The sequence below is a fragment of the Typopeltis vanoorti genome, unplaced genomic scaffold, assembly GCF_054136105.1.
Source record: "Typopeltis vanoorti isolate ZY-2024b unplaced genomic scaffold, IOZ_Tvanoo_1.0 HiC_scaffold_112, whole genome shotgun sequence".
NCBI classification, from domain to species: domain Eukaryota; kingdom Metazoa; phylum Arthropoda; class Arachnida; order Uropygi; family Thelyphonidae; genus Typopeltis; species Typopeltis vanoorti.
In genome coordinates, this window is record NW_028327916.1 from 8,874 (window position 1) to 33,529 (window position 24,656).

Sequence of the window (24,656 nt, forward strand, 5' to 3'; positions counted from 1 at the left end):
CAAGAGGATATATCTACAAAAAGAACAGCTGTCAATAGAGAGGACTGGAAGGACATGGTGCTGTATTGGGAAGCTGTATTGGGAAGCTACATAATGATGATGATGATGAAAATGTGCGTGTTGTACTTGCATAAAAATGAATCATATGCTTAACAAATCTTTTGATAATACAAGTCTGGTTTAGAGGCTATATTATGACTGGTCAGTGAATTTAGCGATCTTGTAAAAGTGGTTCTTTTTATCTGTTTTATTGTGTTTTTTCCCTTAAAAAATTAGTGTTTTATATTATATTAGTACATTTTCGTGTATGTAGTACTTTGTAATATATTTATTACGATACTGAAATATTAAATATAGTTTAAACTGGCGCCATAAATGCACAACGCTAAGAAGAGCAACCAAGTCGAAAATAAGAAAGCTTGCCCCGCTAAGGAGAATTTGAAGACATTGAGGTTAACCTGCAAAATAGCATAGTTAAAACAGATTATTAGAGAGACGACTCTGGAATAATAGAAAGTCGAGTGGCGGTTGAATGCACATCAGGAGGAGAAAAAAATTAAGCAGGAAAATAAGAAACAACAACTCACGGAAGAAGGTAAGTTAGGAAGTAACGTTGAATGTAAAAAGAAGGATATTATTTGGTTTGGTGGTTCTATTTATGATAGCGTGAACATGAGCGGGTTATAACTAGAAGATTTCCGGGAGCAAAAATTAAAAATATAGCACATACAATTCAAAAAAAAAAAAAAAAAGCTAAATGACATCACAATTGTAGTTGATACTAACAACTAAACTAGCTATGAGTTCAGTATGAGAGAGTACATCAAAGCATTGTTGGAAGAAAAGGGAGTGAGAAAGTGAGAGTCCGTTATGAAAATCGTAAGTATATTACTTCGCTATGATAACAATGAATTAAGAAGAGCTATGATGGCAAATGATTCAACGTGTAGGCTGCGTACATGGAATGGTGAGAATCAGTGTGTAAGAGCGACAATGTTATGTAACTGTGTTATTGACAGGAATAGGCATTATCATGGAAATGATTACGAAGAGAGAACGATTTCGACTATGTGTTCTTCCTGTTAAGACATCACACGTGTTCAAAGATGTCTACATCTACAAAGCACTAGAGTAGAATAGAGATCTGCAAGTTGTCCAACTGTGTCATGTAGACTGGAGACAAGCGTATATAAAAGAGCATGCAGGTAGATTATTATGTGTTTACATTATGCTAGGAGTTTCAAAAACAAAGGGGTAGAGTTTGTTGCCTTAGTCAATATGTTAGGACCTCAGATTGAAGGCATTAGTGAGACCTGCTATCAGAATCAGATCTACTAACTGGTATCAAGTGTCAAGAGTACAGTATTTTTAGGAAGGATAGAGTGGATAGGAGAGGAGGGGTCATGTGACAGAAGGAACTTGCGGTCAAAGAGTGTTAGATTTGATTACAGTGTCAGAGGGTGTTTCAGTTAAAGATGCAACTATTCTGCCTCCGGTTGGTGACAGTGGTCATGCGGTACTCACTTGGGAAGTGACTAAGTTTATGAATGTTCCATTCAGAAAAGGTTACATGCTGAACTATAAAGCAGGAAATTATGACCAACGGAGGAGTATACTGAGTTCACTGGAATGGGATTGGTTGATGGATGGAAAGAATATCGACAGTGCATGTGAAGCATTTAAATAATACTTAAATGATGCGATATCAGAATGTGTCTCGAGAGTTCGAAGAATAAATAGAGTAGGAGAAAAATTAATGTATAATGCAATTAAGAGATTCGTAAGAAAAGGATGATGTGGATGGAAATTCATTCCACATCATCCTTTGCATAAGGATGATGTCCGTTATACAAATTATAAGCAGCAGGTCAGAAGAGTCACGACTATTGTGTGGAAAGTTGAGTATCAAAAGAAATTAATCAGCAAATTAAGACAATACACGCAAATTCCATCGAAAAGTTGCAAATAAAAGAAAGAATGAATTAGTTAGAATAACCCTTCTGAATGCACATGATATACGGGTGGCTGGTGCTGAAGTGATGTTCGACTAATGAATAGCCGTTTTGCTAAAAGATATCAACCTGGTGTGTGCAACATTGAGCTCACTACTACTACCTCTTTACTAGCTGAAGAAACTCAGGAGAGGAGGTATTAGAGTAATTCAGCAATGGGGACTAATTGGATATCAACATTGATGCTAAAAGAGTGTTCAGCTTAACTGGCTATTCCTTTGACCTGGCTGTATAATTTGTGCCTCAGAGCAGCGATGATTCCACAGGAATGGAAAGTACGTATGGTAATCCCATTGCACAAAGGTGGGGCAAATTGAGAGGTCAGTATCTCAGGAGTGGCGGTGAAGATTTAGGAAAAGTCGGTCAGGGTTTGCGTATAAAAAGGAGTTGATAGAAAATCTCTACTTTGCAACAAACAGCAAATGGTTTACTAAGGGAATAACATGTATTAGTATCTTCCTCATATCCTATAATAATGTTACCATTAGTTAGACAAGACATTAAGCTGAGACTTTTGACAGAATACAGCATAGCACACGGTTGCATAAATTGGAGAATATGAGTGTGGATTATAGAATATTAGCGTGGATGAGATGACTTTGATATCAAAAAAGGGTATACGGGGAATAAGTGTACAAGAGTTAAAGTAACTAGTGGTGTACCACAAGGATGAAATCTTTGTCTACTGTTATTCAGTCTGTAGATTAATGATACTGGGAAGGATTTGACAAGCGATATACAGCTATTTGCTAATGATGCAAAGATAGGTAGGATATTCTAGGAATACTGCAGCAGTACTTGCAGAATGATTGAATAGGCTGGAATTGTGGGCATAGGAAAATGGGTGTCAGTTCAATGTCAGTAAATGTAAAGTCATTCACTTCGGTGTGATTAGATATCCAGTGTCGTATTATATTGGTGGGATTAGGCTAGAAGAAACTGATCAGGCTAGGGATCAGGGAGTCTTAGTAGATAGGAAGTTGAAGTTCAGGAGCCATGTAACAAATATTGGAAATACAACTCCAAAGATAATTGCAATGCTGAAATGAACTTCATGTAAAGATAAGGTTGTTATTTTGCTTCTTTACAAGGCCTTCATAAGACCTCACTTGGACTACTGTGCGCAGGTCTGGTCTCCTGGTTTCTGTTGTGATTCTGATAAAGTGGAGAGAGTGCAAAGAAGAATGTTAAAAATGATATCATGATAAAGTTTTTCATAATCAGTTATGAAAAACTGATTATAAAGACTTTTATATATATACATATATATTAAAGATACCAAGCTATATTAAACCTGGTTTTACTCTATTTCCCAAGTAAGCAAAAACACAAATAAGTCCAGTTTGCGCCTGCACATAATACAAGTCTAGCTGACCTTGCAGGTAGTGCAAGACCAAGGTAACTCATGGTAAAAGTAGAATAAGCTCTGATCCCTAATCTTAATATTTTCCCATAATGCAAAGCACATCTCCAGGAGGAAATGTATGATGCTTTGTATTAAGGGCAAGGAGCCACTACCCAGACCAGTTTCGACCTTTATTAAGGTCTCATCAGTGAGAGCCAGGCTAGAAATACCAAGATTTTAGTAATACAGAGCTTATAAGTATTTTACCAGAACAAGTTACCATAAGGTGTTTTAACCTTATTGGAGTAAAACCAGGTTTAAAATAGCTTGGTATCGTTAATATACTATATACCCAAGGTAAAATACTTTCTATATATATATATATATATATATATATATATTAATACAAAGCATATCATACATCTCCTCCGGGAGATGTGCTTTGCATTAAGGGTAAATATTAAGATTAGTGATTAGAGCTTATTCTACTTTTACCATGAGTTGCCTTGGTCTTGCACTACGTGCAGGGTCAGCTGGACTTGCAACACTTGCAGGCGCAAACTTGACTTGTTCATCTGTTTGCTTACTTGGGAAATGGAGTAAAACCAGGTTTTAAATAGCTTGGTATCTTTAACATATATATATATATATATATATATATATATATTTTTTTTTTTTTTTTAAGAATTGAATGACTAGAACCGAGATTTAAGTAAAAAGGTTTTAATATTAAAACAAGAACTAGTTTCGGCTTGCAACAGCCTTCATCAGGAGACATTATAAAAGAAAGAAAAAAGAAAAAACAGTAAAACACTGAAGCTTAAATAAACTATGAACATCATAGAAAGTCTCTATACATAATTGACATCAGTACTTTTAGTACTTGGAAGCTACAGGTAATATAAGCATTGTATGCAACGGAGCGTGTTGGAATAAATTATCTCCTAGTAGGGTTACTATTGGGAGGAAAATTAAAAAAAAAAAAAAAAAAGTATATATATAACCTCTTTTTATGCGAATTTTTTTTACGCGAAATGGAATATCAAAAATAATTTTTTACGCGATTTTTATTCACTTTTACGCTACCAACCTAAAGTCTAAGTTTGGAAAAAATCCATAACTCAAGAAAATTCTGAGAATTTTGTAGAATTGCATTCTCGTTTCAATTAAGAAAATTCTAAATTCTTACGCATTTCATTTATTGGGAATTCCCCGAATTACATAACTGACTGCGCATAAAAAAGCAGTTCTTAGCAGTTTAAATTTGGTGTTTGAGTATACAACACAGTTACCGCATTTTTTGCATTTGCATTTTTTAAGTGAAATCAAAATAAAAATCGCGTTATAAAATTAATAATTTTGCCAAGAAATAATAAATGGTAAGCTATATGTAATTTTCATACTTTCATTTCATTAACCGAAGATTTTAATCCAGCCCTCACATGATGTTGCCGATAACCAAAAAAAAAAAAAAAAAAGAAAGCCGTTTCCTTGGATATTAAAATTCAAATTTTAGATCGTCTTCAAGCTGAAGAAGGTGCGACGGCTGTGGGTAAGCATTTTGGAGTCCGTGAATCAACTGTCAGATCTATAAAGAAAAATGAAGAGGCTATTAGAAAAGCGGTATGTTCTGGTACAAAATATCGAGTGCGAAATTTTCATCGTACACAAGAGATGTTGTTCTAGAAAAGGCCAAAAAAGATTTAGTGATGTGGATAGATGTACACAAAAAGAATGCCAGTTGACGGAAATTCCATCAAGTAATCAGCATTGAGATTTTATGAACAGATTAAAAAACTGCAACCAGATACTTCATCTCAATCGAGGAAAAAATATGAATTTCATGCAAGCAATGGTTGGCTGGATTAAAAGACATGCTCTTCATAATATAAAAATTAAAGGTGAAACGGCTTCTGCTGATGAAAACATTTCCACAAAAACTTGCTAAAATAAAGATGGATGTTACACTCGTGAACAAGTTTGGAATATAGATGAAACCGGCCTTTTCTGGAAACAAAATGCCAAACTGAACTTACGTATCAAAAATGCAAAAAACTGTTGGTGGGTTCAAAGCAGCAAAGGATCGCATAACACTCCTGTTTTGTTGGAACGCTTTAGGAGATCGGATGTTAAAGCCACTGCTCATAAATCTATCATTAAGACCACGGCCAATGAAAGGTGTAGAATTTAAAAATTTGCCAGTTTATTGGATGGCCAACAAAAAAAGCTTGGGTGACCATTGATATTTTCACTGAGTGGTTCCACAAGCATTTTTGTGCCAGAAGTTAGACGCTATTTGAATGACAAGGATCTCGAATTTAAAGTGCTTTTGATTCTTGATAATGCACCCGGTAATCCTGCCATAGAACACCTAAATGTGCAATTTTTTTTTTTCTGCCGTCCAATACCACATCATTGCTACAGCCTCTAGATCAGGGTATAATTGCGACTTTTAAAACCTATTACGTCAGACGAACATTTCACTTGTACGTTTTGAACAAGCTAAATGATGATGAAACGCTATCAGTTATGGATGTGTGGAAAAAGTTTTCAGTTATGGATTGTATTGATCAGGTTCGATTATCCTTATCTGAATTGAGACCAGAAACTATGAATGCATGCTAGAAAGCTATTTGGCCCGCATGTATTAAAGAGAACGCTCCTGTTCCCTTCACTCACACTGCAGAATTCCCCAATATAATAAGTTTGGCATCTGAAATTGGTGGAGAAGGATTCGATGATACGTCGGCAGATATTAATTGATAAACCTCTTAGCGAAGACGAAAGGTGGAGATTGTTTCTGAGACTCCTGAAAGCGAAGAAGTTAATGATAATGATCAAGATAATCCTACTTTTACTGCTGATATAGTTAAAGAAGGTCTTAAACTGACCAGTAATTTAGGCAATTATTTTGCCCGAGAAGAAGTGCTGGGAAGTTTTCAGGTGAGCTTAAGTTGTTAATATCTTCATACAGAGAATTATATCGCGACTTATGTAACGCATCAATACAGCGATTAATAACTGAGTTCATCTAAAACTACTGAAACAACCAGTGGTACTTTTGTTCAAGACATGACAAGAAGAATTCCACAAGTTGAGGCGGAAGTCGATGACTATAATACCATTATTACAGTCTCACGAAAACGAAAGCTTTCGCGTTTATTGTCAGAAACTGATAGCGAATAACAATTTTTTTTATAGAATCCTTAGCAAACAACTGAAATGAATATATATTTTTTTTAAGTTATTAAAATTCGTTATATATATGTGTGTTCTCCATGAAATGTGAATAAAAATGCTGACTGGTGCAAAATATGTACTGTATAAAGTCCGACAGGAATGTGTTAAGGCGCGCTGATATTAATGTTTACTATTCATAGAGATAGAAAATGGCTATTTGTTTTACTAATAGAAGCTATGCGCTACTCAAAATGACTTAAATTTTAAATGTTATGAATTTCTTTATATTTTATATAAAAATTTAATATTTTATTACATATTTCTTTATATGTTTCAAATGAAATTTGAAAAAAAAAAAAGTATATAAAGGTATAAATTCTTCTCCATCATCAACTCTTTATATTATAATTATTGTATATTATTATTAGGTGACCTCTGTGAAGACAAAAATAAACTCATCTACACGGAATATTGTCCTTGTGCTTCGGGTTTGCAGTGCGACGTAGATGATGATGTAAGTTCAGTATATAATCAAAAAAATCTGAATAATTAAAATGACTTCTATCTTAGGCAATTATTTGCTTTGTTTGGTATTGTTATGATTATCCGCATTATCATTCATTTAAAAGAATTTGGTGTATTACAGCTTTTCGTCCCTTAGAGCTATCACTCAATCTGTTTAAAAGGTGGGCTGTGTATTTCTTCAAAGAGTTTCATATCGAAATCCGTGTTCTTACTAAGCCAACGAAAGATCCACATTTTTCGTGCATTGTGTGTATATTGGTATAAATTGTAAACATCATGTATCATGAGTTCGCCTTTCAAAAATGTTTATTGTAATATTGGTATGTCTTCGTATTCAGCGGCATCCTGGCTATGGCAATATACATTCATCTGATAAAGGAAGGGGGTTTGGAAAAAGTGGGGGGATAGAGTAATGTGGGAGAATTATTGGTGAGGCAAGAGGTATGTGGACTTTTTGAAAAACCCGGGATTTTTATTATTAAAAGTGGGAAGAGAATACTTTGGAGAGGGGGGGGGGGTGAAAAAATAGAAATTTTGGGCAAAGAGAAGAAGGATAGGATGGGATAAGATCAAGGGCGGGAGTAACGGGGTGTGAGCAGTTTCGACTGTGCATCGTCTTCGGAGGGCGTGTGGGAAGTGTAGGCTATGTCATGTGGGCTTGGTGTTTCTGCCTTTGGTGTATCTGCATCGTCTCCTATTGGTCGGAGTTGTGACCTAATTTTAAAGTTATGGCGCTTCCAATTATGTACCACGAGACTATGTAGCATTGAGTTTTATGATGTATGGTGTTAGGTGGAGAATAACATAATTCGACAGTGGGGTGTTGTAGCGGTGAAATCCGTGAGAAAAATGGAATCGAATTTCTTAAGCTGTTGCGAGATAACTTCTTCAGGCAGCACGTGACAGAAGGAACTTGAGCTCAAAGAATAATAAACCTGAATATAGTGTAAGGGAATTTCAGAAGTGACTATTCTGCCTAGAGGTGGTGACAGTGATCATGCTTGGTCGATCGCGGAAGTTACAAAGTATGGCTATTCCATTCAAAAAAAGACTACATGCTGAACTACAAAGCAGAAATTATGAACAGCTGTGGGAAGTACTAGCTCCCTTCCCATAGCATCGTTGTTAGATGGTAGGGAAATCAGTAATGCATGAGACGTATTTAAAAAATGCATGCATGATAGAATATCGAAGGTGTTTGTAGAGTTCGAAGAATAAACAAGGGGGGGGGGTAAATTGATTTGTATTTGTATTAAGCAAGAGGTTTTTAAGAAAAAATATGATATGGACAGTATACAGGTGCACAGGGATAATATCAGGAACGAAAATGATAAGGAGAAGGCCAGAAGAATAAAAACTGCCGTACAAAAAACTTAATATAACATGAAAAAACTGGCTGGTCAAGCTAAAGACAACCCAGAAGAATTCTCTCGTTATTTGCAAGTAAAAGAAATAATGACTGTGAAGGAACAAACTGTACTGTATGCTGATGATATGCGTGGACAGATGCAGAAGAGATTGTACAACTAATGAGTGCCTAAATTGCTAAAAGATAGCAAGCTGGCGTATGCAACATAGAGCTCAAAGCTATTTGTACACTGGAAGAAGAAACTGATATGTATGAGCAGGAGGTATTAGAGCTGTTGCATACGCTGAATATGAATTCAACAATAGGATCTGATGGGAACAATGTATAATCTGAGTCTAAACACAGGAAAGATTCCACAGAAGAGGAAAGAATGTATGATAATCGCGTTGCACAAAGGTTGTACAAAGACTCATATGTCTTTCTACCTGTCATTATCTCTGGAGTAGTGGTGATTTTGGGAAAGCTGGTGAGAGACTGCATACAAAAATATGTTGGCAGAATATACATTCCACTAAACAGCATTGGTGTACTAGGGAAGGTCATATATTTGAGTAATTCGCTCTCGTTTCGTAATATGACTGTTCAGTCAGACAAGGGGAATGGATGAAGCACGATACTTTTGACTTTGCTAAGACTCCTGACAAGATTTAACAATGGGGGCTGTTGAGAAAGTTAGACGATATGGATTTGAATTATAAATTCCTAGTTTGGATACGATTGGACTGGCAGATACAAAAAAGTGGTGGGTGGGGAATGTGAGTCTACAAAATCTACGGAAACAATTGGTGTACCTCAGGGGTCACTTCTTGGTCCATTAATATTCAGTATTTACATCAATAACTACATTTTTAAAGGGGCTTAACAAGAGTCATACAGCTATTTGCTGTTCATACAGAGAAAGAGAGAGAGACAGATTGGAGCATCAGGATGATTTGAAGAAGCAGGAATTGTGAGCATGTGAAAATGTTTGTCACTTCAGTGTTGCTAATTGTAATGGTATGCTCTTTGGTACAATGATATATTTAATCCTGTATTATACTGAGGGGGGATTATGCTAGAAGAAAGAGATTAGGCTAGGAACCTTAGTCTTAGCAGAGAGGAAGACGAACTCCACGAGCCAGATAACAAAGATTGCAAATACAATTAAAGAATAACTGCAATGCTCATACGAAGCGGTGACATGAGAGGGATACAACAGTCATTTTGACAAGATGCTACCTCACTTGGGCTATTGTGTGGGTTTGGTCTCCTGGTTTCCAAGATGATGTTGCTATGGTGGAGTGGGAATACAACTGAAAGTGTTAAAGATGATATCAGGACTGCGGAAAGTAGATTATAAGGGACACTGAAAATTTGTGAACCGCAGATGCAAACAGACAATAGAAAGCGGTGTGATACGGCAGAGACCCACAAACCTTTGAAAAGTTCATACAGAAGATCGAATTTTTCATTTTATGAAGGGATAGCAAGAGAAGCTGCATGGAAATTGAGAATAAATGCAATGAAGAAAGAGATGGAATTAGGATTTTTCTGTCATATATGTAGTGTGTGTGACTGGAATGGCTTGCATTTGTATATTGTGAGTACAAATCTTATGTACAGGATTAACCGGTTTTTGATTCTCTGCAGTTAGCCAGAGAGGTTACATGCTCATTCCTTGTTGAGGTATGTTACATAGGAATATCAGTTGTTGTAAGGTGAATTAGAGTTTTTCATGCCATTAACAGTTATTCTGACATGATTTGAATAAGAACATAACAGTTGCTGTAGGACAATATTATCTATTTACATGAGAGCAACACATGATCTTATTCACACTGTTAAAAAAAAAACGTTCCCCCCTTTCTTTGGGGAGAGGGGGGGATGATATAACTTCTATGCTAGAAAGTGGACTATTATGCAGTCATCCTGCTCAGCCAGGAGTTGATTTCGTGGATTCCAATCTTGGTGGGAAGATCTAAGGTGTGGTGATGCTCGTGTAGCATCCGACTTCTCACCTTTTGTTTGAAGGCTGCAAGGAGTTTGTCAGCTGCCTCTCTCTGTTAAGTTTCTGTGCTGTCTCTTCTTGTATGTCTGAGGTAGAAGCTGTATATTACCGCTTTCGCAGCGATGAAGAGGTAGTTGCAGAATGAATGATTATTTGACTCTGCATGGACGAAATTGAGATACTCCTCTTCTGTATGAAGACTACCGTAGGTGAGAGCTGCCTTTTCCCGAGACAAACTGATTAATTGGCCGTCGACTGGGCATTCCAAGTAGATATGCCGGACTGTTCCTGATTGGTAGAAGAACAGGCAGTTATCTGAAACATCCGGATTAAATTTTTGTAATATAGTTGAAGTGTGTAATACATTATGGGTAATACACTCACATTCTCCACTGAATATCTGCGTCGGGTTTGGTGGCTCTTTGTGCGATATGGTAGGTTGCATTGAAATAGTGTTTGGTGGGATGATGCAGGATTTTCCACTAAAGTGCTTTGGTTCGACTGTTGTGTTAGAGAGTTGTAGATTTTGTTGGTGTTGCTGGGTGTAAGTTTCTCCCATGAATTATTAGTTTTTATCAGAAAGATAGGTACTGGATCTTCTCAGTCATAAGTACTGAGTCTCTCTTGCATTATGCTATCAGGCATAGCAGCTTTAAAAGCTGATTTTATAGTGTGTATCTGCTCAGCCTGATTCCTGTATTCCAGGTTTTCGATCGATTTTGGAAAGCGCCAGGTGAGGCTCGGAGAAAGAATATCACCCAAGATCCTCACGCCTCGCCAGCTCCATGGAGGAGAGAAAATCTCTTTCTGAGTGATCGTGTTTCTTACCATCGTGTTGTGCAAGATGGGTTCCATGAAGATTTCAGGAAGGGATGCTGTCTTCACTGTGTGTTTGAAGTTTAGCTTCTTTCATCTTCGAAGGACATCTTTGTAGAAGTTTGTTCACTGACACGTTTGATTCACTGGCGCGTGTGCTGTTGTCATTCGTAATGTTGTGGAGAAAGAGATACCTCTAGTGGCAGAAGTGAAAATATATTCGGTGGTGTGTTTGTATGCCATTTCCTGTAGGGTATTAAGGAGAAAGCGAGTACGGAACTTTTTTATCCTGTTGTCCATGGAGTTCGAGTTTTGTCCTCCTTCTTTGAGAGGGATACTTAGCTTGGAGTAAGAGAGCCAGTTTGTTCTGTTCCATATGAATTGATAGATAGTTGACTGTATTTGTATGATAAATTGCACTGGTGGCGTAAGAATGTTTACTGTATGCCAAAGGACTGTGGTGGCTATTTGGTTAACAATTATTGTTCTCCTTCTTGTGGAGCAGAGGCTCCTATTGCTGCCCATTTTCCTAGTACTTGCTTGAAACCTTTAATTAATTTCATTTTTAATCTAATTTAATTAATTAAATTAGCCACCAAACGTGGATTAGAACTGTTTCCCAGTTCTTATTCACGTAAGAGGGCGTGTTTCATAGGTAAATCCCCAGGTATTTGTTTCCCTCTGTGGACCAGTGATCAGACATTGGGGAATCGGTTCGGTTTTTTCATTTGCTACACCACAGTCCTGTGGTTTTATATGCATTTAGTTTGGCTCCTGAGGCTGCTTGGTATTGTTCGTATGCTGTTTGTATGTTATAGAAATCCTCTTCTTTGTGGGCTCTAACTATAACATCATCAGCATATGCTTTCAGGGTTATGGCTTGGTAAGAATGTTTAGGACGGGATGCCCTAAGCAGCATATCTGATGTACGCAAAAAAAAAGGGCTCAATGGAAATTGTTTAAAGAGGACCGGAAAGTGGACAGCCTTGTTTAATACCTCTGCTGTGTGGTACAGATATGGTAAGTCTATTGTTTATTTTCATGGAAAAGTATGCTTTTGCATATAACATCTTAATAGAATGAATGATGCCTGAACTAACGCCGAAGGCTTTCAAGCAGCTGAATAGGTAGGGGGTGTTCAATGGAGTCGAAAGCTTTTTATTGGTCTAGTGTTACAAGACCCATTGGTTCACTGTTGCTGTTGGCTATGCTTATGAGATCCCTTATGAGGTGCAAGTTTCGTGGATAGATCGTCCAAGGATGGAAGAGCTCTGATGCCTATCTATTATTTCGTTCAGGGCGGGTTTATGTTTGTTGGCAATGGCTTTTGATATTATTTTACAGTCGGTTTTTATGATGGAGATGGAGATTTCGTCACGTCTCCTTTTTGTTTGGAATAAGTTTAATAACAAATTTTGTCATATTGAGTGGGAAGCCATTGGTATTTGCTTGGACGTATACTCTGTAGAGGATAGGTCCAAGCTGTTCCAAGAAGGACTTGTAATATTCATTGGAGGGGGTAATATATAGTAAGGTGGTGCAGGCAGTTGTCAAATTGTGTAGCGTGATAGGGAGTTCTGTCTTATGTTGCATTGCTGGTGAGAGTCTTTTCACATCTGAGAGAATTATATCTGTGGCATCCATAGATGGTGAGTTAGCTTGGTATAAACTTTTGTAGTACTTGCAGTACTATAAAAGGATTTCGTCATGATTTTCTATGATGTTTCCACTATCTGTTGTTATAGCAGATGTAGTGGCACATTCTTGTTGGCATTTTTCCAGTGAGAAGAAATGCTTTGTGGGTGCATCTGTGAAGTTAATGTGTTTGCGTTGTGCTCTTATTACTGCTCCTCTTGCAAAGTACCCTAGGTGTGAGCATATGGTGACTTCTAAGGACTGGTATTCCTCAGATTCTGGATGATGAATTGCTGTTGTTGCTGCAGATTTTTAAGAACTGAATGCTTATACAGATTCCTTTGGTGGCTATACTTTTGGATAAATACCCTCACTTTGGCCTTAAAGAGTGACCACCATCGGAAATTGATTACAAAGTAGGCATATCTCTGATCAGAGTTTCGATATTGTTTTTGGAGGTTCTGAGATATTCTATATCCTGCACTAGGCTGTTATTAAATATCCAATATGCTCTTCCTTTGTATCTGGTGTGTCCAGGAATGCAAATTCTCAGAAGGATGGAATCACGGTCTGATGCATGAGATGGATGGTGTGTGACTCTTTAAGTAGGGTATGATACTGTGTGCATAGATGTGTAGTATCTATCGAGCCGTGCCTGGTATACGACACTGGTAGGACCACCTTTGGCCCTCCAGGAGAAAACGTTTCCATGTGAGTGTCTGAAGCTGTCAGTCAGCTTGTAGTCATTTATTATATCTTGGAGAAGCTGAGCTAGTGAGTGTCGATGTTCTTGGCATTGCTGTCTGTCCATTGCAGGATCCAGAGTGCAGTTGAAATCCCCTGCGAGTATGAGGTGGTCATTGACCTTGCTGAGGTGGTTTCGGACGAATTCTAGTATCTTCACTGCAAGTTGTACGCTTTGTGGTATGTGTATATGAATAATATGTATTTTCTTTCCTATCTGTGTTGTAATGAATGCGTATATTACACACCCAGGAAAGGTATCGATTATTCCTAATTTAGGCCACATTTGTGGATTCCAATGCTGACTCGTGATCCATGAAGCTGTATGGCAGGACAGTGCTGCTTTGTATATGGACAGTTCTTCCAGTGCTGATATGAAACTTTGCTGATGGAATGGAGGTTAATTTCCTGCAGCAAAACTATTTCTGGCCGGTGGGCAAGGATATGCTGCAGGACGAGCCTGTTTCGCAGTAATGCGGCACATCCTCTAGCGTTTAGTGAGAGTAAGTTTACTCAGGTGCTCATTATTGTATGATTCTCTTTGGCAGAATAATCCACACATCTTTTATGGATAGTTACGCTGCCACTGGGATTCAAGCCCGTAGACGAGATAGTATAATTCTTTCCTGAGATTGATGGTTTTTTCCCTTCCTCTTTTTCCTGCCAGAACAGTTCTTAATTCTTCCAACTAGGTGATAAGGCCACTGATGTCGGAAGTATAGTCGTATGCTGTCAGCAGTTTTAGTGAAGAGCCTCGAACTTTCTTAAGAAAGCTATGAAGCTGCTCATTTGTTAGGGGCCCTTCAGTGTGAGGAACACCTGCATTTTCAGTTTCCTCTTCATCATTCGAGGACTCAAGAAGCTTGATCTATTCATTCCCCCTCTAGAGGCAGTTTAGGTTCCAGAATGTTTGGAGGCAAAGATTCCTTGTTGCAGCTGCGATTGTTCGTCTTTGGCTGTTTTTTTCCACTTTTGGTTCTTGCTCCTTTTTTTTTCCCGTTATTTTTATTTTTTTTCGGAGTTGATTAGTTGTCTGTTTTCTGTTTCCTTTTCAATGGGATGGCTTTTCATCGATGTTGACAAAAGTTCTTCCGAAAGCCTGGTTGCATTACTGCTAGTTGATTTTGTCCCCTCGGTATTTGACTGAGAGTTTTTCCCTTGAGATTTGTTGTTTGTCTGTGTTTTGGGGTTGGTTGTTTGCTGCTTCTGATTTTCTGATCCGCTAGGGTTGGTAGTATTGTTATCCAGTTTCTAATTTTTGGGTATATACGGGCATGACTTCCTTACATGACCTTCTTCGTGGTAGTGGAAGCACTGAGCAGCAACAGTAATATAAAAAGTACTCCATCTGTTTCCGTGTTGATTATTTTAGGTATGGAGTCGATTGTGCTGTCGCTAAAGTGCATTAGAGCCTGTCTTCTAAAATTCGTGATGTGAGCGAATTCAGGCCTAATGGTAGAGGCGCGTAGCGTACAGATTGTACCGGTCACTGCGTTGTATTTTGACAGTAATCCGCGAAGCATTTGGTAGCTTATTTCCGCTAGGCCATTTGACACTGTTACTTTCGTGAGAGCTAGCACGATTGATGGGACATTCACATGGCAAGTTGTGATGTTTATTCCCTTTTAAATCAATGTCTCAGACCAAGATGCATTGCTAAAGTACATTTGTACGGTTCCAGCCATTCTTGAAATGTGAGTTATATTTTTCGGTGGAACATGCTGCACTACTGCGTCTGGGTACTTTTCTGGTAGGGTATTTTCGATTGCGAAAATTACTATTCCGTTGTCTCGGGAAACTTGGTTAGTTACTTGTACGTTGGTAGATTGCTAGGTAGAACACGCGTTGTATTATATGAATTCGAACTGTACTGAGACAATTGAGAGGCTAAGAATATGTTGGTTACTCCGAATAGAAATTTTAAGTTTAAAGAACATATTGAAAACTCGATCAAGAGCGCTCGATTAGATTAATTGGATATTGAAGAACACACCAATAATGATGGGGATAGGGATGTTATTATCCCTCATTATAAGTCTACATATGAAATATTATAGACAGATTGAGAAAGTGGTCGAGAGAATTCATAGGCGTTTTAACAACATTGTGATTAATGGAGTGATATGAGAGAATCATATCAGTCATGAAAGGTTTTATTATGATTATGATTATCGTTACTCTCATCATCATCATCAAATTCCTGCCATGTACACTCAAGGGGTATACAGGATATGATAGTACTAAATGCAAAACTTATATAATTACTAACTTTCTGTCTACAGTATTCCTCCAAATTAATCTGTTACCTGTCAAGAGTACCTGTTACCTATTACATTATCAGATATTATATTTCTGTTTTCTAAGGCACTTTTTACCCGTATCAATCCGCCTACATGGTGGTCTTCATCTCGTTTTTTTCCCCTGTCAAACTGGCAGAGAACATTTGTTTTACTAACCTTTCCTCTCCCATTCTGTTCAAGTGATCATACCACCTGAGATTAGCTCTGCTAAAACTGACAATGTCAAGCTCTTTCCTAATATGGTCGTTTTTAATATCATATTGTCATCACGCCCCTAATTTTTCTCAGGACTCTCAATATCTGTGGCCTCTAGTCTTTGGTCAAGTGTTTTATTTCTAACCCAGCTTTCAAGCTTTTAGATCCATTGGTTAAAATCGGCTTGAACACTGTCTTGTATACAGCTAATTTAATGTTTCCACTAATTTCTCTTTTATTCCATATACACGTATTCAGTTGACTTCCTACCACACCAACTTCATAGATTCTGTTGTCTACTTCTATATTTAATTTCCCATGCATACATACATCTTCAAGGCCCACCTTTCCTAATCGGGTTGCGGTGGGAAGCAGCTGCAAGAGGAACTTCCAATGGTCCCAATCCTCCCCCACCAAGCTCAGGTGTTCTGGTGGGACTCCCAAACGTGTCCACCAAAGGTTATGGATATAAACTATGCAGCGAGTCCTTGGCCTTCAACCTTCTGGCTTGGCAAAGAGAGTCTGCTGGGGGAGACTTTCTTGTGGCATTCTGACCAGGTGCCCGTACCAACGTAACTGTGATCTCTCAACACGGAGAAGCAACGTTTGAGTATTGAAGGTTTCCCGAATTGCAGAGCGTCTGACTCTGTCGAGTCTTGTCAGCCCTGCAACCCCTTGAAGGAACCTCATTTCAGCCGCTTGGATTCGTGTCTGCATTCTTTCAGTCATTACCCAACTATCATGACCATAGGTGAGAATGGGGACATAGACTGCATTGAAGACAGCCAGCTTTATCTTCTGGCTTAACTCCCGCTTCAATACTACCGAACGGCCAAGTTCACCCATTGCGCTTGCGCCAATCCGGTATCTAGCTCTACGTCCCACTTTCCATCACTCGTGAATATTGACCCAAGGTATTTAAACATATCCACCTACACCTCAGTAGGACTCCACTCACATGTAGAGTGCACTGGGATGGTTGTTTTGAGACCACAAATGTTTCAGTTTTGGCCACACTGATCTTCATTACAGCTTCTGCACAAACAGTTACAAAACCTATCCAGGGTCTGCTGGAGGTCATCTGTGGAAGAGTTAAGCAGAACTAAGTCATCTGCAAAAAGCAGATGTCCAATGCTACATCTTCCAATTCTGACACACTCACTACCTCGGCTGTGCCTATCAATCCAGTCCATAAATATTATGAAAAAGAGGGGTGAGAGAACACACCCTTTGCAGAGGCCAATGTAGACTGTGAAAGGTTCAGATTTTGTGCTGTTTACCCTGACACAAACTCCGGGCATTCATACAGGGACTTGATGGCAGCTAATAGTTGCGCCATCCACTCCATATTCCTGTACTACTTGCCAAAGCTTATCCCGAGGAACCTGGTTATATGTCCTCTCCAAGTCCACAAAACATGTGTAGACATTCTTGGCATATCCCATGATTTCTCGAAGACTTGCCTTAAAGTGAAAAAATCAACTATGCCCCTGCACCTTCTTTCCAAGCACCTAGCACATACTTTCCCAAGCAGGCTGAGCAGAAAGATGCAATCTGCTGCAATATCTCTGACATAATAATACCAGTTGAAGACTGGTATTATTATGCCTGTCTGCCATTACTTTGGTGTTCTCTGAGATATCCAAGCAGCCTGACACACTCGAGTCAGCGAAAGAACGCCATCTCGATTTAAGGCCTTTTAGCATTTCGGGCCGAATTTCATCATCACCAGCAGCCCTGCCCGATTTTATTGCTAAATGGATCTCTTCTGCTGTGAGACTAAACTGGGTTAAGAAGGCTCTCAACCTATTCCCTCCATCTGTGGAGGATATTCTTCTCGGTTGTTAAAAGCACCATCAGAGGCCTTATTTGCCCTTGCTGTGCACGATTTCCTCCCTCAAAGGCGATGGATGGTCTGCCAGATTCCTTTGTTTGCATTTGCATAGGATGGGTCTAATCTTTATCCAAAGGATTCCTAAGCTTTCTGCTTTGCTGTCTTTACTGCCGCAGCAGCAGCAGCTTTTCGTGCCTCAGTGTACTGGAAACGCATCTCAGGTGACCTGACCCTAAGCCATGTTAGGTAGGCCTTTTTTTTACCAGGACAGCTTTTTGGACCCCTTGGTTCCATCAAGGTGTCCTTTTCATACTGCCCGTCCACGCCGATCCACTTTCTGCAACAGCATGAGGGTGCAGAGGCAGTGACAGCCGTTCTGAACAGCTCCCACTCCTCCTCAACATCTGCAGTATGCTTGGGAATCTCTTAGAACGCTGGTTGGCCTAAGCAGCTATACTGCGTGAAATGGGAGGCATTGGAAAATGAGGCTGTGAGATAGAATTTTGCAGATGACATTTCCTCCAGGTTCAAAGAGATTATGTTAGCATCTGGGTTTTGAAGCCGTAGAGTGCAGAAAACAAGGTGGTGGTCATTTGACAGTTCGTCGAAGAGAGCTGTCCCTCTCTTCACACGAACGTCCAGCATTGAGGAAAATAGGTCTGCTGAGACTATAAAAAAGTCAATCAAAGACCTTTGTCCAAGTGTATACCTGGTACAGGGATACGTATGGATGTTTCCATGCTGGAACGAGGTATTCATTATAGACAAGCTGTTAGTACAGCAGAAGTCCAATAATTTCAACCCATTCGTGTTAAGGTCAGGGTCTCCGTTCCTCCCAACCACACCCCTTCATGTCTGGTCATCTGTTCCAACATGTGCATTGAAGTCTCCCATTAGTAGGACTAAATCCATGTCTACCACCCAGTCAAAATAAGAATCCACTTCCTCTAGGAAGGCAGAGTATTCTCACTCCTGATTAGGTGCATTGGCTTGCACCACAACCAAGTCATGGTTTTTCATGTGGAGCCTTGACACACACATATCCTTCCCCCAATGGGATCCACTCAGCAACACAGTCTGACAGCTGGGGACTTGTGAGTATCCCCACACCCGCCTGAGCAGACATTGTTGGGTCCCCCACTAGAGTAGTAGAGCTTCCACCCCTCATCCAGGTCAACAGTTCCAGAGCTTCTCCTCTTGGTCGAAGAAAGCCCGACTAAATCTAGTTGGTAGCACTTGGCTTCCTCGACCAGTTCCTTCTCCTTCCCTGTCAGAGAGATGTTCCAGTTGCCTAAAGCCATAGTCTGGTGCCGTTGTCGTTGCCATTTCCGTCCTTTTGCAGAGTGCTGAGGAGTGGTGTCTAAGGGAGAATGTAACACATTTTTCTAACGGGTCCCTCTGCCTAAAACCCGAACGCATCCCTTGGTAACCCGCGTGATGGACGATGCAGTATGACCATTTTTTGATGACCCGACCATGTTACAGTGTTTGGTAGTGCCCTGTTAGCACTACCCTGGCATAAAACGAAATAACACAGCAAAATAGGAAAGATTCACTCCTATTCCTCGAAGATAAGAAAGAAAGAAGCAAGGAAGGAAGAGGAGGGACCAGTCTACAGATAATATAACAGATGTATATTACATGAAGTAAGGCATGGTCCAGCATCAGGTACCTCGGGTTTGCCACACCCGTACTCACTAAAATGAGCCTCTGAGCAATTTAATTAACCATCTTCACTAAAAATCGTGCCTAAGTAGTTGAAATGTTTCACTTGTTCTATAGGTACTTCATGCACAATGCAGTTGATATGTTCAACGGTGCTGCCTATGTTCATTGTCTTTCTCTTGTTATTGCTGATATTCATACCAAATCTGTTACAGCAGTTATTCAATTTAGTCAGGGAATCTTGCAGACTTATATTGGATTTATTTAGAAATATAACATCATCTGCATAAAGCAAAGAACTGAGATTAACATCTCCAATTTTGATATCAGGTTTAATACCACTTTCCTTCATAATGTGATCCATATAGATAATGAATAACAGAGGGGATAATGTACATCCTTGTCTCACACCAGATTTAACATCAAACCATCTTCCTGTACATCCTGCAATTCTAACTGCCGACTTACAACTCAAATACAGACTAAGTATTGCTTGATATAATGTCCCATTGACACCATATAACTGTAGCGTATTGAATAGCTTCTCTCTTTTGCACCTTGTCATATGCCTTTTCCAGATCAACAAAACTTAAATATAGATCTTTGTTATATTCCCATGATTTCTCGACTATTTGTCGTAAACTGAAGATCTGATCCTGACAGCCTCTATTTGACCTGAATCCAGCTTGTTCTTCACCAAGTTTCCCTTCCAAAATCCTTCTCAATCCTTTCTCTTTTTCTTTCTTTGCATAAATCGTATAAGGAACACTCAGTAGGGAAATACCTCTGTAATTTTCACATTCAGTTTTACTTCTCTTTTTATATATATGGGTGCTATGCGAGCTCTGCTCCAATCATCTGGAATTCTTCCCTCTGTCCAGGCGTTCTGATCTTCTAACCACGCAGTGCAGGCACTGTATATTTATTTTGTATGTTTCTATCAAAGTCTTCCCATGGCTTTTGTGTAGCTAGTTTTACAGTGTTTAGCTTTCTTACATTTGTCTCTGTATTCTCTAAGGGCACAAGCTGACTTATTTACCAGGAACTTTCATCTACTTTCTTCTTTTTCTTCCCTGCCTCTTTAACTTCCTATCTCCACCATACAAAATGATATTTCTATCGTTGCAAACAACCTCTGGCTGAATCAATCAATGGTTTCTTTGGGATTCGCTACTGAATCTCCAAGGTTTGGTTCCTCTTCTCAAATTTCATTTTTTCTTGAATAATCTTTGTGTATTTTAGTCTACAGTTCACAGCTGAGAGCTGCTCAACTTTTATTCGCGTTAAAACTTACTTACATATTCTTCTCTTCAATATGAAATTCAAATTTATCCTTCTCAAGACTAAATGCAGATCATTTTCAATTTCAAATCCTCTGTACACTCTGGTGTCCTGCACCAGGGAGAAAACATCACTATCAACAATAATATAATCAATGAGACTTTTCTTATTCCTTGCCTCTTCTCTCCATGTGAATTTGTGCACATTTTTATGTTTGAACATAGTGTTAGTAATAACCAGTCCATGTCGTCAGCAAAAATCCAACAGGTATTTGCCATTATTATTAGCTTTGCTCTTTTCTCCGAAATTTCCCAAAATATTTTTGTGTGTCTGACAATCATTTTCCTACTCTGCTATTTAGATCCCCAACAAGGACCAACTTTTCCTTTTTCATTGTGTCAGTAGCTTTCTCTAAAGCCTCAAAAAAAAATTCCTCCACTTCTACCTTAGTAGAACTTTCTATGGGACCATAGGCACAAATAAGTCTCATTGTCCAGTTCCCCATTCCGATATTTGCCCACATCACTACTTGAGACTGCCTGCCATTCAAGAAGATTAGCCTCGTATTTTGTGTTGAATACTATGGCTACTCCTTTTCTTTGACTGTCATTGACTGAATATAACATTTTGTATTTATTGTTCAGAGAGATCTCACCAGTTTTTGCCTTTTTTGTTTCAGTCACCCCTATTATGTCCATCTGGTACTTATGTCCAATTCCTCAGCTAGCTCCATTTCTTTGCCATTCAGGCTTCTTATGTTTGTAGTACTGATCTTGAACTCTGGTGATTTTGAGTTGGGGTGTGTTTCAGGATTCGTTCCAGTAGCTGACTTTTCGCTCTTCGCTCTCGTTTCTTCCCCGGCAAAAACAACCGGTACCTTGTTTATCCAGGCGACGCCTCAGTCGGCATTAAATTTTGTCATGTTGTACCACCATTTTGTATTTCGGTTTAAGCCAATAAGAATACAATTTGTTCTGCTAAATCCCAAATTGCCAGCTCATCCATGTTCGTTCCTAGCATGAAAAAAAGTGGGGTTGTTATTATTGTATACTAATGCAAGAAGTATTTCTAATATTGTTGTATTAGTAGCTGATTGCATGATATTTCTTAAGTCAATATGCTAAACAATTATTGGTTTAGATCCAAAGTATCCTTGAATTGCATAAGGATTCGAGGAAACGGTGGTTAGCCCATTTCTATAAATATTTTTGTATGTAAACTTTGTGTGTTTTCTTGGCTAGGTTTCCGTATAAGTGATGAATATCCCAAGTTTCCTGGAGATAAAATCTTGCCATCTCCATTTAAAACCAGCTAAATCACCTTTACTTGTAAACACCTATAAAGGTTCTTCGCATTCTAGACGGTAGTGGAACCCAGCTCTTTCCAATTGAAGGGCATTGCCAGAAACCCCTTAGCTACAGAGGTTTCGAATTATCAAATTATTATATGTAATAGGTGTTCGTATTGGCTAGGAAATGTGAAATGTTAAGGCGAGTTCGATGCCATAAGGAAGATGTTCCAATTTGGAGGCTTTAATTATAGGAAATGCGGTAACAAGAATTGAATATAGTATCAAAAAATAATGAAGAATGAATACCTCTGCCAATTGATGAGCGTGATCATGAAATACTTATCTGGGAAGAGGTAAAAATGGAAAAACCCCAATGTGAAGAAGTGAAATAAGTGAAATTGCAAACGTAGGTGTTTATATGAGAGCTCAGTTGTCAAATAGCATTGATGATGAAAGAAATAGATGGATATAACATGGCAACTGAATAGGAACCATCGGCCACAAGGAATTATTTTCCTAAACTTTATATCAAAGGTTAGGCAAATAAATAGAGTAAGAGTAAAATGGATGAACAGAATTGCAGCAGATGTCCTGGATGAAGTACAAGACAGTCGGTAGTGATCAGATGTATGAGGAATATAAAAGGCAGGGTAAGGTAATGAGCGTGGGAAAGAGAAAAAAAAGTGCAACAAGAATACTGGTCAATTAGAACAAAAAGAATTGATGAAAGTTCTTCCTCTATATGGCAAGCAGATATAAAGCATTATTATTACTATTATTATTATTATTCGAATTTCTGCAGCTGTCTACTTTCTTCTGAGTGTTTCTTCTTTTCCTGGTGAATGATGGTTTGCATTTGTATTTCTCTGGAGAGACTGAAAGAACTGACGTTGGTTCTGTCGAAATTGCATATTTTGTACATATTGGTTTATTCTTGCTTCTTCTCTTTTAAGTTTCTGTGCAGTCGCTGTAATTCTTTGTTTTAGCTCTTCGTTCCATGGTGCAGATAGTTTCATCCTCGGCTTTTGCTCTTTCGGTTTGCAACCAAGCTTCACTGAAATGATATAGGCTGTGCTGTATAGGAGCTGATTTGTTTCCTTTATACTGTTGGTTGTGATGGTTTCAATTACAGCATTTACGTCTAAGAGGAGCTGTTTTAGCTTAGATTGTTGTAAAGCTTTTAATGGTGGTAGTCTTATACGGTTGTTATTATTATTATTATTATTATTATTGTATTCACATATTTGATACACAGTTAAAACAAGATATAATATACACAACAATTTGACTGGTGTTATAGAATAATTCAGATTCTACCCAAGAATTTAAGAATAGTCCGTCAGGTTGTGTCGTAAAATATGGACTGTTCCAAGTAATGCTGTTTTTGTCGGTCATATGTCGGTCACTTCGTTGATGTTTAATTGCTGTAAATAGTTGGACAACTTCTTTGAAGTTGCACCGGTGACTATTGGGATGACTTTGGTGTGTTTAAGCCACAGTTGGCCAACTTCGATTGCCAGATCTCGATATTTAGTAATTTTTTCCAGTTCTTTGTTGTTAATCTTGTTATCACTGAGTACTGCGATATCAATAATCCAAACCTGTCGATGTTCGATAATTGTGATGCCAGGTCTATTGTGTTCCAAATGCCAATCAGTTTGTATTATGAAGTCCCAGAGAATTTGTGCTGTTTCGTTTTCCAATATGGTCTCTATTTTATTCTGCCGCCAGTTATTAGAATCAGGAAAGCCATATTTTTTGCATACATGCGAATGAGTTATTTTGGCCACTTGATCATGGAGGTATTTATAGTCAGTTTCAGTTATCTTGCTGCATGCACTGACTAGATGTTCTATAGTCGATGTCATCATTCTGATCGCATAATCTGCATTTGATGCTATTATTGATGTTCAAAAGTTTTGCTTTCATCGCATTAGTTTGTAATGCCTGTTCTTGAGCTGCTAGAATAAATCCTTCTGTTTCTTTTTTAATGTATCCGTGTTGTAACCATTGCCGTGTCTTGTTCACGTCAATTTTGTCCTCAGTATCTCTAAGAAATTGGCCATGCAAGGTTTATTTTTCCAGCGCACATATCGGTTATTTTGCTGTTCCTTTTTGTAATTGCATGTATTTCCTGTTGCTTTCAGAAGACCCTCTTGTGTAACTGCTTGAAGCAATTCCTCAGAGCTACTATTGTCGATGTAACTTTTCAAGCTAATTTTTTCTTCTTCCACAGTCTGTCTCACTTGCAGCAGACCCCCTCCACCTATTCTCCTTGGTAGGTACAACTGGTCAACATCACTTTGTGGATGTAATGCACGATGCATAGTCATTAGTTTTCTAGTTTTGCGGTATAGTTTGTCCAGGTCTTCTTTTGTCCAATTTATTATGCCAGCTGTGTATTGGATCACTGGTATAGCCCAATAATTCATTGCTCTAATTGTGTTTAATCCATTTAGTTTTGTTTTCAGAATATT

The 24,656-nt window shown here is 38.5% G+C and overlaps 1 long non-coding RNA gene across 1 annotated transcript in view; it reads left to right on the forward strand.

The window, feature by feature from the left end:
* Positions 1 to 325: 325 nt before the first annotated feature.
* Positions 326 to 24,656, forward strand: part of LOC150092236 (uncharacterized) — a 29,670-nt gene continuing 5,339 nt past the window's right edge. The window contains exons 1-2 of the long non-coding RNA XR_016550600.1: positions 326 to 595; positions 6,966 to 7,051. This is a non-coding gene — a long non-coding RNA (uncharacterized LOC150092236). The remainder of the gene's footprint in view (positions 596 to 6,965; positions 7,052 to 24,656) is intronic.